The sequence below is a fragment of the Aquarana catesbeiana genome, linkage group LG12 (genome assembly GCF_042186555.1).
Source record: "Aquarana catesbeiana isolate 2022-GZ linkage group LG12, ASM4218655v1, whole genome shotgun sequence".
Taxonomy (NCBI): domain Eukaryota; kingdom Metazoa; phylum Chordata; class Amphibia; order Anura; family Ranidae; genus Aquarana; species Aquarana catesbeiana.
This window is the reverse complement of record NC_133335.1, coordinates 203,317,894-203,331,705: the sequence shown is the minus strand read 5'-3', so window position 1 is coordinate 203,331,705 and position 13,812 is coordinate 203,317,894. Positions and strand designations below refer to the sequence as shown.

At 44.3% G+C, this 13,812-nt stretch overlaps 1 protein-coding gene across 2 annotated transcripts in view; it reads right to left on the bottom strand.

The window, feature by feature from the left end:
* Positions 1 to 13,812, bottom strand: part of LOC141113431 (phosphatidate phosphatase LPIN3-like) — a 166,282-nt gene that overhangs the window by 126,416 nt on the left and 26,054 nt on the right. The window lies entirely within an intron of this gene.

The following is a 13,812-nucleotide window of genomic DNA, read 5'->3' as shown; positions in this document are numbered from 1 at the left end:
TGTAGAAAAGTATTGGAGCTGCTTCTGTTATACAAGGGATGATCCACACTCAAGACTTTTGGGCTGTTCCCCAATTTAAAGTAAACCTGTCATAGGAGAGATATGTAGATTTGTTGTTCCTGACCTCCCTCTGAAAATGCTAGTTGCCTGGCAATCATCCCTATCCTCTGCACTTTTCAATCATTTTTCAATCACTGGCCAAAAACAAGAGCAGAAGAAAATAGCCAGTTAGGCGTTGTCTTGAATAGAACAGTAGGAGTTAAGGCTTTTCCAGTTCTTTGGCCTTTTGGAGGGTTTTTCTCAGGGTCTGACTCACTGATCTTGTGATATAAAAGAGGGACTGTGGTCCAGAGTGGAAGACCTGGGGACCATGAGAGGCCAGAGAGAGAGATAGCTATGAGTGTCCCCAATGAGACCAAGTGCTTGCAAGGGAAAGAGACGCAGTACAGCACCCGCAAGGAGCAGAAGATAGTCACTCACTACTACCTGGATGTAAAGTCATCAGAACTTGGGTCCCCCCGAAGACACCAGCTGCTGGAGAATGCCTCTCATGGACTCTTTAATCACATGGATGACACCTTTGCAGGTATTCCGGAGCAGAACACAGCTTAAGTTAGGGTTAGGGATGTAGGAAAGGCTTATGTCCCTGAATGTTGGACTTTGTAATGCCTTTTGCACTATTCAAGTAAAGTTTTGAAATATTGTTCCCACCTGGTCTGAAGTTACTCAAGGGGTGTATTGCAAGTAACCAGAACCATCCCATGGTTCGGGTCACTAAGGTACTTTGGGGTATGAAGACATCAATATGAGAGTAGTACAGCATGAAGACACAAGTAGTTACATAGAGTTATGGATGTCTAACAAGCAGCCTGTCAGTAGCGTGTACCTGCTGCAGGTGGAATAGACTCTATTGGGGAATGGTAGAGGAAAACCCTTGACTGGTGGATGTGAACAAGGCTCAGCATGTCCTTCCTAAATGCAGGCTATGGAGATGGTGTATATTGTCACAGGGACCAAGAGATAACTGGAGAACAATTACAGTGCAAGCGTACACGGTGTGTCTCGATAGAAAGAGGCCCACCTTAAGATTGAGTATTCACCCATGGCAGCCTCAGCCTTGTCCCAGGGCATTGATAAAAACAACACAAGAGTAAAAGGTACCCCATGTGTAGTCAGGTGATCCTGCAACAGGTGCCTAGCGTAGCCCAGAAGAACCCACCCTGGGGTAGGCCTATCATGTGACCCTTGCTTGGTGCCCAACAAGGAGGGGAACGAGAAGGATGTGACGACCACCCTGTCGTCATATCCTCACAGGCTGACTAAGAAAGTGGTAAATTCTGGGGGTCAACTTGACAACTAGGCAAAAAGGATTTTCAGAAAGAGGTGAGCAATGACAGACAAATTATTTTTCAGTTTTTATAACTTTGTGGAACAAAGGGCTTTTGGATCTTGTCTGATTACTAATTTTGACCTTAGTTCCCTGCACATGGCCAGTGAATGTAACTAGGCCCCACCTACCAACAGAGCCTCATAGCCAAGATATTGGTCTAAAACTCCACTGTCACATCCTTCTGGTCATTGTCCACATTAACAGTCCCCCTCAACATTACTGCTCGGAGCACTTTGCTTGTAGGCCGACACTTCACATGGTCTACTGGACTAGGACTGGCTCCCACACCCGGATTGGGCCTCCCCATCTAACTTAAAGGGACAAAACTGATGCCACACCTCTAGAGGGGAGTGTATTAGTATGGGGGAATTGCATACTAATTATTTTGTATTACTACTTGTGTTAGTGCCAACTCATGGCCGAATTCCAACTTTCTTCGCCTGGCCCCACAAACAGAAAGGTCACGTTTTTTCCCCTGCCAGTGACACCTGTCCCGGCACTGATTATGGAGACACTTTTTTGCGGAATAGTGCTGAGCACTGATTATTCTCCACCTGCTCTTCACAACACTGTACACTTAACCATGTTCAGCCTGAAGGCACAAATAGAAGCCACTGCACTTAATTTGCAAGGCCTTGCATAGACATGGTTCCAAGTAAAGTCCCTAGGATGGTTCTGTTCCACAACGGGCCCTAAGATAGGGACCCCACCACTTGGTGGCGTGCGCCAAGTACCACGCCACCCCTACCTATGGAACCCTTGTCACCAGTCACCACTGCTCCGGTTCCCAAGCTGGCTACTCCTCCTTCCTGTTACTCCTCACTCCATAACCTCAATGGTTAAATGTAGTATACACTTCATTCCTGACCTGGAGGTCACTGAATGTTTAACTCCTACCCAGCCATTAACGGTTTATTGTAGAAGCCCAATTAGCATTTTAAGCACCTGCCTACAAATGGCCACAGGAAAACCCCTGACTATGAGTATAATGTGGATGCTTGCATCCAGGATGACAGTTGTTCTTATCAGCAGCAGCTATTTAGCCAGTACAACTCAATGACAGGCTAAAGAGAGTTCGCCCAGGCTGTAAGCACGTATCTGCATGTATCTGCACATCCAGTGGTTCCCTGTGGTTAAAGACAGATGTCCGATCCTGGACACAAGCAACTTGTGATCATCTGTCCCTATCCACAGGTAACCATTGTATTTTTGAATACATGTCAAAACACACCTACAGCTTTGGACAACCCTGGTTCCTTTCAACCTGTCATTAAGCTACACAAGGTGAACAGCTAAGACTGTTTGGAACATCTGTAATCCAGTCGCAGGTATTCCCAGTATACTTGCTGCACCATAGTGGATTTAGGACGTTTGAATAAGATTTTAGTAGCGAGTTAGTCCAAACACTATTCTTGTTCAATTGTTTTCATTGACCATTTTGGATTATACAGAATAAACGTGGGGATAAACCCCATGACAAAGTGTTATAATACTGAATAAAAAAAATGTTAACAAGCGCCACATCCGAGCAAAGAAAAAGATCCATTTGACAACACAGCAGATGACTTATGTAATAGAATAGCAACTAAAAAATTAAAAAAAACCCCTAAAAATTGCTAATTTGCCCAGGAACAGTCTCCAGCCATGAGTGTCCGTCGGATAGTGTCACCCTCAGGGGAGCTCTCTACAGAGTCAGGCCCCATTACGGACTGGTTTGCCACCTTCTATGCAGGACTGTATATCTTGAAGGTTAACTATACCCCAACTGAATTATCCACATACCTGGCAGAGGTTGGCTTCCCGGTGCTGACGGATGACTATAGAGATAGACTGTACTCCCCTATAACTCTAAAAGAAGTTCAAATAGCTATCTCTTCCTTACAAACTGGGTACCAGACGGTTTTTCCGTGGAGTTCTATAAGGCCTATGCGGATGACCTAGCACCCGGTTTTCATGCTATGCTTGTACACTTGTTACGGAAGGATACGCTTCTTTTGACTATGTCGGAGGCAGTGATAGTTGTGGTACCTAAGCCAGGTAAAGATCTGGAACACTGTGCCTCTTATCTCATTTCATTCTTAAATGTGGAAAAATTGCTCATAGTAAAATAATAGTTACCTTGGGAAAAAAATAGAGCATAAAGGGGAAAAAATAATGCTTGTGAAACTATAAATGATCAGTAATCAGTTTTGTTGGATTGTAATACAGTGGCACAATTAGAAATAGGGATAAAAAGAAGGGAAGAAAAGTAAAAGGACAAAAGTAAGAAAAAGAGGGAAACAAGAAGAGGACTGAGAGGATGGGGAACCAGGTGGCGGGGAGGAAAGGGAGGGGACCCCCATTTTTCTTGAGGGAATGACCAGTGATAAAGAGGTAAGAGCATCTGTGTTCAGTTGGATAAAAAGGGATCCAAAACCTCTATATTTTCCAGAACATCTCATAGGTATCTGAAGAAATGGCTAATAGTTTCTCATTAATCATGGTCCCGTTCAACCACGATTGGACTTAAGAAAAATTTAGTACTAGGGACCTACAAAAATGAGCTATCGTCTGCTTTGTGGCAGCAAAAATAAGAGACAAGTTTCACAGCAGGGTGAAGCAGAGGGCAGCACAGTGGTGTAGTGGTTAGCACATTCACCTAGCAGCAATAGGGTCGCTGGTTCAAATCCCGATCACGACACCATCTGCCTGGAGTTTGCATGTTCTCCCTGTGCCTGCGTGGGTTTCCTCTGGGTACTCCGGTTTCCTCCCACACTCCAAAGACATGCTGGTAGGTTAATTAGATCCTGTCGAAAAAAATTGGCCAAATATGTGTATGTTGTATGTGTATGTGTTTGTAAGCGTGTCAGGACCCCATGGGGCAAGGACCCTGCTATACTGCAGATGGACACCAGCAGGAAAAAAAGAAGCGCCCTGAGGCGATTCAGTTCGCATAGGTAGCGCTATATAAGTCACTCATTCATTCATTCATTCATTCATTCAAACACCCTCAAGGGGTTTGTTCAGTAGAGCTTCTATTTGGTCTTTACATAGGTTACAGCCCAAAACAGTATAGATTAAGCTATATGTACAAATCCATAACCTATATATTTTCGGGCAAGCCCACCAAATATGTAACATGGTACCTTCCTGACCACACACCCAAAAACAAGCTGGAGGGTACAGGGGGCAAATGCGACAATTCAGGCTGGCGTAAGAGACCATCTGAAAAAAACTTTGTTCAAATTTTCTATGTGTGAGATTTTTGCTGTAGCTTTACATATACCGTAACTCCCCAATCTTCCTCAGAAAGGGACTTACCAAGATCCTCCTCCCAGTGAAGCATATAATATGTTTTAGGATAGTTGTGGAGGAGAGGATTGTAGCCAGTATCAACGTAATGAGACTTGGAGAGTGGGGGTCAGATCGTCACCTGCGTTCAAAGGCTGTCAAGGTGGCAGATGCTGGGGTATTTTTCTAGTAAAGAGGAAATAAAATGATAAAGTTGCATATATACCATTCTGCATTAGGGGCGGAGTGCATTGCACAAAAATATGTAAGGGCTCAGTCTTTCCGAATGTTAAGAATGAATATACATTGGTAAAGCCTTTACTGAGCCACCATGGGAAGATAGGTGGGGATTACATACCAGGAGGGAATGGTGGGCAGTTCATGGAGTTCTGGAGGGTATATGGTGAGGGAAATAAGTCCTCATGAGTATTCAAAAGAATCTCAGACCCTGAAGGTGTGGGTCAGACAGCGTTGTATGATAGAAGGTCGTAAATTGGGGAGTAGCCAGGTTAGGGAGGAGACCAAAATTGGATCACGGTTGAACACATCCAAAAGAACCCAGAAAGAGGTATCTTGTTTGACATGTAAAAGTGTCAAGGGGCAACGGCTGCTGCCTACTAGTAATGGGACAGCATGGGGACACCAAAGCCACCATTAAATCTGTGGCAGTAAAGTGTCCTTATATTGATTCTTGTGCAGACTGAACCCCAGATAAATGTAAGTAAAGATTTTTGATCAGGCACTCTTCTAGCTTATACATCAGCTTGCACTGAGCTCAGTTGTACTTGCATTGCAGGAAGCAGCTGCGATGGTATGGAAGTATATGCAGCCTGTTCATACCGTGTTTGTTTCTCTTCCAGCTACTTGAATAAACTGTTTAGAAACAGCAGCAAAATACCTACAATTAAAGATATTGAATGTAATTTCCTACTAAAGATTGTATATTCTTCCCATTTGCTTCTGGAATTATATTGACATCCATTGTCAGAAAATAAATTACAATGTTTTTTTCAAAACAATATCAGATTCCAGAGCACAAATCACTTAGGCCAGGTTCAGCTACCCAAAAATGCTGTTGTGTTTTGCATCTCAGATCCCACAACCCCATTTTATTTTTGTCAATGTTCCATCTTGTTTAGCTGACGGGAAATAAGTCTATTGTGGACATGATTAGGGTGTGAGAGCAGATGATAGTGTTATTCTGCTTATTCTACTTTCTACTGTTTCCAGAACACTTCAATTAAATACATGTGCCTTACTGTAATCCCAGCCAATTGATGGGAAAATCTCTATTAGTTGTTACTGGGTGGGCAAACTCTGTGGGAAAAGTGGAAAGCTGATTGAGAGACAACACAGGATAATGTCTAGTAATGATACAACTATAAACTGGAAGAGAAGCAGGAAAAGTGTACAAAATCGGGTAATTTGGAAATTCTGAGATTATCCTGAACACATCATTTATTTTAGTTACCAAAGTTGGTGCACAGTTTTAGTCACACATTTTAATGGCATGGATCTTGGTTCTGTGTACAGGAGGAATTATTGGCATAATAATATTCTTTTCTTTCTTATCCATTGAGGGACACATGAAGTCTTTTATCCTATGGTTATACTGTCACCTGCAGGAAAATTGGACACTGGCAAACAAAAAACATGTAGGCCAGCCCAGGTGAACCCCTCCTACTACCAGCATGCCTCAGTTTTTGGTAGTGTCTTAGGAGGACAAAGATTTTATCTTTAGCTCCGCTAGTTTTTTGTCAACTTTTTTTGTCAATCAAGACTCTTCTCTATCTACATCTCTTCTAGAGCTGGTTTCTTAGATTGTAGCTATCCAGCGTAGCCATTCCTCAGCTTGGCTTTCGAAGTGCCACAGCTGAATCCTGCTGGACTGGAAGTTGCGGAGTTAGTGCGGAAGTGACCTTTGTGTACTAGGTTTTGAGCAAAGTGCTTTCTAGACTCCGTTCTAGTTAACAAAGGTACTTTTCAGGTCCAGAGCCATTGGCACTGAACTGTCTCTGAAGACTCATTCTGGAGTGTAAACCAGTCAGGCTAAGAACCAGGGAGTCACCTGGTTTGGCTTGCTGGACACTTTTAAATGTCTTGCTTTCTGCTGGTGTCAGGACCTGGACATGAACCTGGGACCTCAGCTGTGTCTGGCAATGAATCTTCATTCACGAACTTCCTGATATAAGCCATGTCTCTTCACTTCCTCCTTGCCACAATATAGTGTGCTATCTCCCGCCTGTATCTCGCTCCTGTCTTCCCTGCTGCCGTTCATATTTGCTGCTGTTCGTTATCGACCCTTGGCTTGTTCCTCGACTACGCTTCTGCCTGATCCCAACCTGCAACTACTAGTTACCGACTTTTTGGCTTGTTTACTGACCACGCTTCTGTTTGATCCTTACCTGCTCTTCCGCTAATGAACCCCGGCTTGCTCACCTCCTCGTGGGGCGATCCTGAGGACCACGACCTGGTACTAACACGCAGCAAAATCCATCTCTAACATCAGGAGCTCTGGTGAACACTCTGGTTAGTACTTAGACTCCACACCTCAGGTGAGCCTGTGTCATCTGCCAGGGTGACTGCCTGTGTACCTATCCTGCTGGTCAGTGGTAGTCCTGCAACTGCTATAGCAATTGGTCTTCGAGCCTGACCCCTGATCATGACAGCTGGTTTCTTACATGGAAGACACTGAAGGACGGACCACTGCCCTTATCAATTGTGTGGAGTGCTCTTTTCTGCCACTTTGGAAGTATCTCTCCTGATAACTCCTGCACTGGAAAGAGCCATGTGGAACACTGTTTTTTGGTTTGTTCCTGCTGCCCATCTACTGGTTACTTCCAGCCATCTGGCCTTCACCTGCTACCAGCTGTTTAGGTTCTGCAAGTACCTGCCTGAAATCTTGATTGGTACACTGAGCCCTACATTGCTTAACTGCCATGTGATCGGAACATAACTTATTTTAGACATAGGGGGACAGTCCCTCTGTACTCAATGCCCTCAGCTCATACTCAAGCAGTCTCCAGTGCTGCTTACAGAGTGCCCTCTGATGCGATCAACATCTGCAGCCTGGAATCATGTGGCCCTATTATCTATTTAAAGTGGTTATAAAAGTAAATTTTTTTTTACCCTAATGCATTCTTTACCAAAGGTAAAAACCTTTTAATAGTACCTATCCCCCTAAAACTCCCCTGAGCCAGGTCTCTGTCTAGCGCTGTGCACATCTGCAGCAGCTTTTCTCCCCTGTGTCATAGGCTTCGCTGAGAGTAACAGGAGCCATTGGCTCCTGCTGCTATCAGTGAAAAGCTGTGAGCAGAGACCGGGGGGGGGGTGTTGTGACTGTGTCAATAGACTCAGACAGCAAGGCTAGGGATCAAGCATGCACAAGTGCCCTCATAGAAAGCAGCTTTCTATGGGGCACTCGCCGAAGTGGAGTGGCGGTGGGGACCCCAGAAGAGGAGAATAGGGGCTGCTCTATGCAAAACTATTGCACAGAGCATGTAAGTATAACTTGTTATTTTAATGATCATAACGTTTTACAATTACTTTAACCTATCCTATGGAGTCTTCCTTAGTTCCACCAGGTGTGACCAGCAACTCTGCCTTCTTGGCTGAGGTCCTTACTACAGTCACCCATTCCGTTGCTGACTGACCGCAGAGGCCACAAGCGTACTCCTGCACCTTCCTCTGCAGATTCTATATCTGCCTGAGATCTTAGTAGCCTCTGAACCTTCAGCCACTGAAGCTCTGTCTGATTGCTCCAGTCCTTGCCAGGAGTCGCAGTTTTCTGCCATAACTCCCAAATGAAAAGAGACTGTTTTGACCACTCTGAAACTAGAGGATCAGCCTGTTATTTCTAGGAGTGTGGAGAATAGGGCGCTCTAGATAACGAGGAGACTTTAACAAACAGTACATGACTGGCTCTTGAAATGTGATTAATGCCCCACAGCAGCACTTCAGAAGAGGGAAGCACACCCTATAGGAAAAACAAAGAGAAGAAGGCACATCTAAATGCAGTAATAAAACACTTTAATGACAAAGAAGGGTTAAAAACACTTACAAGATGGAAGTGAAAAACAGACATCCAGCGGGATGTCTTCTGGGAGTAAAGACAGCTGCAGGTGGAAATTCCAGCCAGCCAGCGGTGGAAAACACTGTGTCTCTGATCCAGGAGGGAGAGCAGTGCTGCCAGGGCCAGCGTGGAACGCAGGCAACCGGACATGATGTCGGAGTGGGCAGGACATGTCTCAGAGCATGCCCAGTCACTCCTTCTTCAAACCAATGGAGTAATGCAAGGGGAAGGGTTTTATATGAGAGTCAGGGGAGGTAAAAATGGGTAGGGGGTGGACGGGACTGATAACGACTGCCAGATCATTACATGGCAGTAAGCAATAGAATAAAATACAGTAAAATACAGTTTTTTTTACTTTCTTTACTTTCTTTTACTAAATGAGCAGTTAAAGTGGTTTTAAAGGCAGAAGGTTTTTTTACCTTAATGCATTACATGCATTAAGATAAAGAGCCTTCTGGGTGCAGCAGCCCCCCCCCCTTATACTTACCTGAGCCCCCATCCAGTGATGTGCAAGAGAGCAGCGGCTCTCCCAGTTCTCTCTCCTCATTGACCCACACAGCAGCGGAAGCCATTGGCTCTTGGTGCTGTCAATCACAGCCAGTAAGCCAATGAGGAGAGAGCAGGGGCAGGGCCAAACCGTGTTCGGTGTGTGAATGGATATTTACAGGAGCGTGGCTCGGAAGTGAGCCTGCTCAAGTGCCCCCATGGAAAGTGGCTTGCTATTGGGGGCAGTTGGCAGGGGGGAGGAGCCAGAACCACTGCCAGGGGACCCAGAAAGTAGAGAATCAGGGTTGCTCTGTGCAAAACAACTGCACAGAGCAGCTCAGTATAACACGTTTGTTTTTTACTAAATAAAAAAAAAATAGCCTTTAGTATTACTTTAACACTTCAGTATGGATGTAGCCCCACTGCAAGGGAGGATTTTCAGAGTTCCTGGAGTTGAGCTTTAATAGTATAGGTTTTTATTGTCGTTTGTAAAGTATTGTAGAAAGAAAATGTTGTGAATTGTAAACCCACACTTTATATTCCATTTTCCACTGAAATAGCTTTAGAAAAATTAGCTCTAATGGAAGATGTCCATAGAAGATGTCCCCCGCCTTGGGGTAATTACAGGGACGGACTGATAATTCATGGGTCCCCCGGGCAATAGGAGATTATGGAGCCCCCAGGCAATCAGAGATTATGGGGCCACACAGTATACACACACACAGTATACAATCACACAGTGTACACATACATGTACACACAGTATACACAGACAGATGTAAAAAAAACACAGATTTATACATACTGTCCCTGGTTTTACTGAGGCTGGCAACCCTGATGGGGCCCCCTAGTGGCCCAGGGACCTCGGGCAGTGCCCTAATCGCTCAATGGTCAGTCCGCCCCTGGGTAATTACCCTTATACACACTTGTGATAACACAGTATACAGAAAAAAGAGAACTTGGGACATAGTACACAATAGGGAAAATACCAAAGGTTAAAAAAGAACTAAGCAACAAGAACACAAACTATAAAATAGCAAGTGGGTCAGCACTTTACTGACATGCAAATGAACATAATGAGCCCATGAAAACCATACTTGATGAGCAGTGGTAATGATAGTAGGCCGAGTAGATCACTGGTGGGCGAAGGAAACATACAACCACCAACAGCCCCTCGTGGGTTGGGAGTCCCTTATAGGCATACAAAACAATAGAAAAGGGCGCCAGGTAAGTATGAGTTAAAAACATCAATTTATTCCAAGTCCACTCAAACTTATATGCAAGTGGACCTAGAATAAATTGATGTTGTTTTTAAGTCATACTTACCTGGCTCCCTATTCTATTGTTTTAAAAAAGAACTCAAAATATAAATTTTAATTATTCATTGATAACAAAAATATCAGAACACTTTGTGTGGTCTATTTGAAATCATTTGTATGAATAATTAAAAGTTGTAATTTAAGGGGGTTTTTTTTATTTCTTTTACAATCTTTATATTTTCACTATTGTGTACAGTGCTCCAAGTTCTCTCCTTTTTCTATATACTGATGCGTTACACATTTGCTTGAACTTTTTCTATCAGTCAGACTGTGTGCATACACATCCATTATCAGTTTGCGGACTCTGTCGTCCTCTGCTGGATATTATGCTCAGCTGTCAGTAGGTGGAGATCTGTCACAAGTGGTGTTTAACTTTTACAACTCTATAGCTTCCATGTGTCAAACAGTTTTACAAACAGCTGTGCAGTCCAGTTGTCAAATGGAGTCAATAAAGGAAGAGTGAGAGTGCAGTACAAGGTAAATACTATAAAGTATGAACTGCAAAATATATATATTTTTTTGTTTTATTGCTGCTAGTTGTAAAGCGGAGGTACTAAATAAAAATTTATGGAGGTTTAATCAATAACATTTTCTTCCAGCCAAGGTCCGAATTACATATTTTTGCGACCCTTCACATCACTGTCCACCTCCTCCTATAAAACAATCTAGTTTTTTACATCAGTGTCCCCAGGCCCCACTGCATATCACAACTGCACCCCCCCCCCCCTTTACATCACAGTCCCCCACTTCACGTCACAGCTTCCCCTTCACAGAGGTGTCCTCTGATCCCTTTCACATCACCTCCCCCCCCAACAACTTGGGTCCTCTGCCCCCACTTCACATCAACACCCGAAGAAAAAACGCTCCTGCGCACAAGTGGATAACCAGATAAGTAGTATATAACCACAGGCCTTGCTGCCCTCAAGGATGGGGAATCCTAAGAGACAACGAGAAAAAAGAAAAAAAGGGCGCACCAGCCATGTGTATTATCCTTTGGATGTAAATTTATTAAAACCAAAAATAAAAAGGAACTACTCACAAACAGTTGTGGAAGATCTCACAGTATAGAAAAGTCTTCGACTAACAGCATGCAGTCAAGGATGAGCGGAGCCCTCCAAAGATCACAGAGGAACTCACAGGGATCACGGCTAGCTGACGCGTTTCGAGGGGAACATCCCCTCTTCCTCAGAGCACAGCAACATCAACACACCTACAGTGGTGTCCTCTGCCCCCATTCATATCACCCCACAGCATTGTCTTCTGCCCCCTTCACATCAAAACACCCCCCCCAAACACACACAGCGGTGTCCTCTGCCCCCCTTCACATCACCCCACAGCGTTGTCCTCTGGCTCCCTTGCACATCACCCCCACAGCCATGTCCTCTACCCCTTAAAGCAGGGGTCTCCAAACTGGTGGCCCTCCAGCTGTTGCAAAACTACAAGTCCTATCATGCCTCTGCCTGTGCGAGTCATGCTTGTAACTGTCAGCCTTGCAATGCCTCATGGGACTTGTAGTTTTGCAACAGCTGGAGTGCCGCCATTTTGAGACCCCTGCTTTAAAGTTTGCATTATGTATATACAATCTGTCCATTTCCTCTGCCACCTTCATATTACTCCCCCCATAGCAATGTCCTTCTTTCCCACTTCACATTACCCCCTCCCGCCATGTCCTTTGCTCCCCTTCACTTTCCTACCTTACTCAGATACACAGAGCAGAGAGCGGGAGGCAGGACAGCTTTGGATGGAGGACAGGAGCAGGAGCTGCTGGAGTTAACTTTTCATACAAACAAGCTGGTGATTGGTTGCTAGGACCACCCTTCACCATAGCAACTAATCACCTGCTGGTTAACTTAAACCTAACGGTTTCAAAAACCAGTTGCATTCCCGGCATGCTAACTGTGACTTTTGCTTATGCTCTCAACCAAACTGTCAAACTATCAAATGACCGGTGTAACAACTGATCACGTGCAGAACCATGAAAGTTAGAGATTACACAGAGGCAAGGATGGCAGCTTCCTTGGCTTATATATTCCCCACACGCATAAGATCTTCATCGCCATGACTAAGCTTCGAGGGGCGGAGTGCAACGTGTTGGGGGCATGGCCTGGCGGGAGCCCAGGCTGAGGTTGCCTCTCCCATAACCATCACAGGACACCGTGGATGTGTGGCACCAGGGATCATTCCTCTCTTCCTTCTTTGGCTGAAAAGTATAGGAGGGTTTAGTTCCACTTTAACTCCGGCAACTCCGCTTCCACCCTATCCAGAGCTGTCCTGCCTCCCTCTCTGCTCTGCTGTGAGAAGGACAATGGTGGCTGGTGGAAAGACACAGCTCCTAAATGGTGGTGGTCCGGGTGGGACAGTGATTCGGTCAGGATCCTGAAAGCGGTCCACCATTTAGTGATGCCAGTTGTAAAGGAATGAGTTTGTAGTCAGGTAATTGGTTGCAATTATCAAGAAGCAAACTCAAACTTTAAAGCCACTTCTCACTAAAGTTTTAATTTCAGTTGCTTAACCGATTCAATACCGGGCATTTTCACCCCCTTCCTTCCCAGACCAATTTTTAGTTTTCAGCACTGTCGCATTTTAAACGACAATTGCGCGGTCGTGCGATGTTGTACCCAAACAAAATTGACGTTACTTTTTCCCCCACAAATAGAGCTTTCTTTTGGTGGTATTTGATCACCTCTGCGGTTTTTATTTTTTGCGCTATATAAGAGCGACAATTTTGAAAAAAACACAATATTTTTTACTTTTTGCTATAATAAATATCCCAATTTTTTTTAAAAAAAACAAATTTTTTCCTCAGTTTCGGCCGATACGTATTCTTCTACATATTTTTGGTAAAAAAAAAAATCGCAATAAGCGTATATTGATTGGTTTGCGCAAAAGTTATAGCGTCTACAAAATACGGGATAGATTTATGGCATTTTTAAAAAAAAAATATTTATTTATTTTTTTTTACTAGTAATAGCGGCGATCACGATTTTTTTTCGTGACTGCGACATTATGGAGGACACTTCGCACACATTTTTGGGACCATTCACATTTATATAGCGATCAATGCTATAAAATTGCATTGATTACTGTGTAAATGTGATAGGCAGGGAAGGGGTTAACCACTAGGGGGACACAAGGGGTTAAATGCGTTTCCTAGGGAATGCTTCTAACTGTAGGGGGTGGGGACGTACAAGGGGAGGAGACCGATCAGTGTTCCGCTGTTCTGGGAACACAGATCGCTCTCCTCTGAGCTGACAGGACGTGGAACTGTGTGTTTA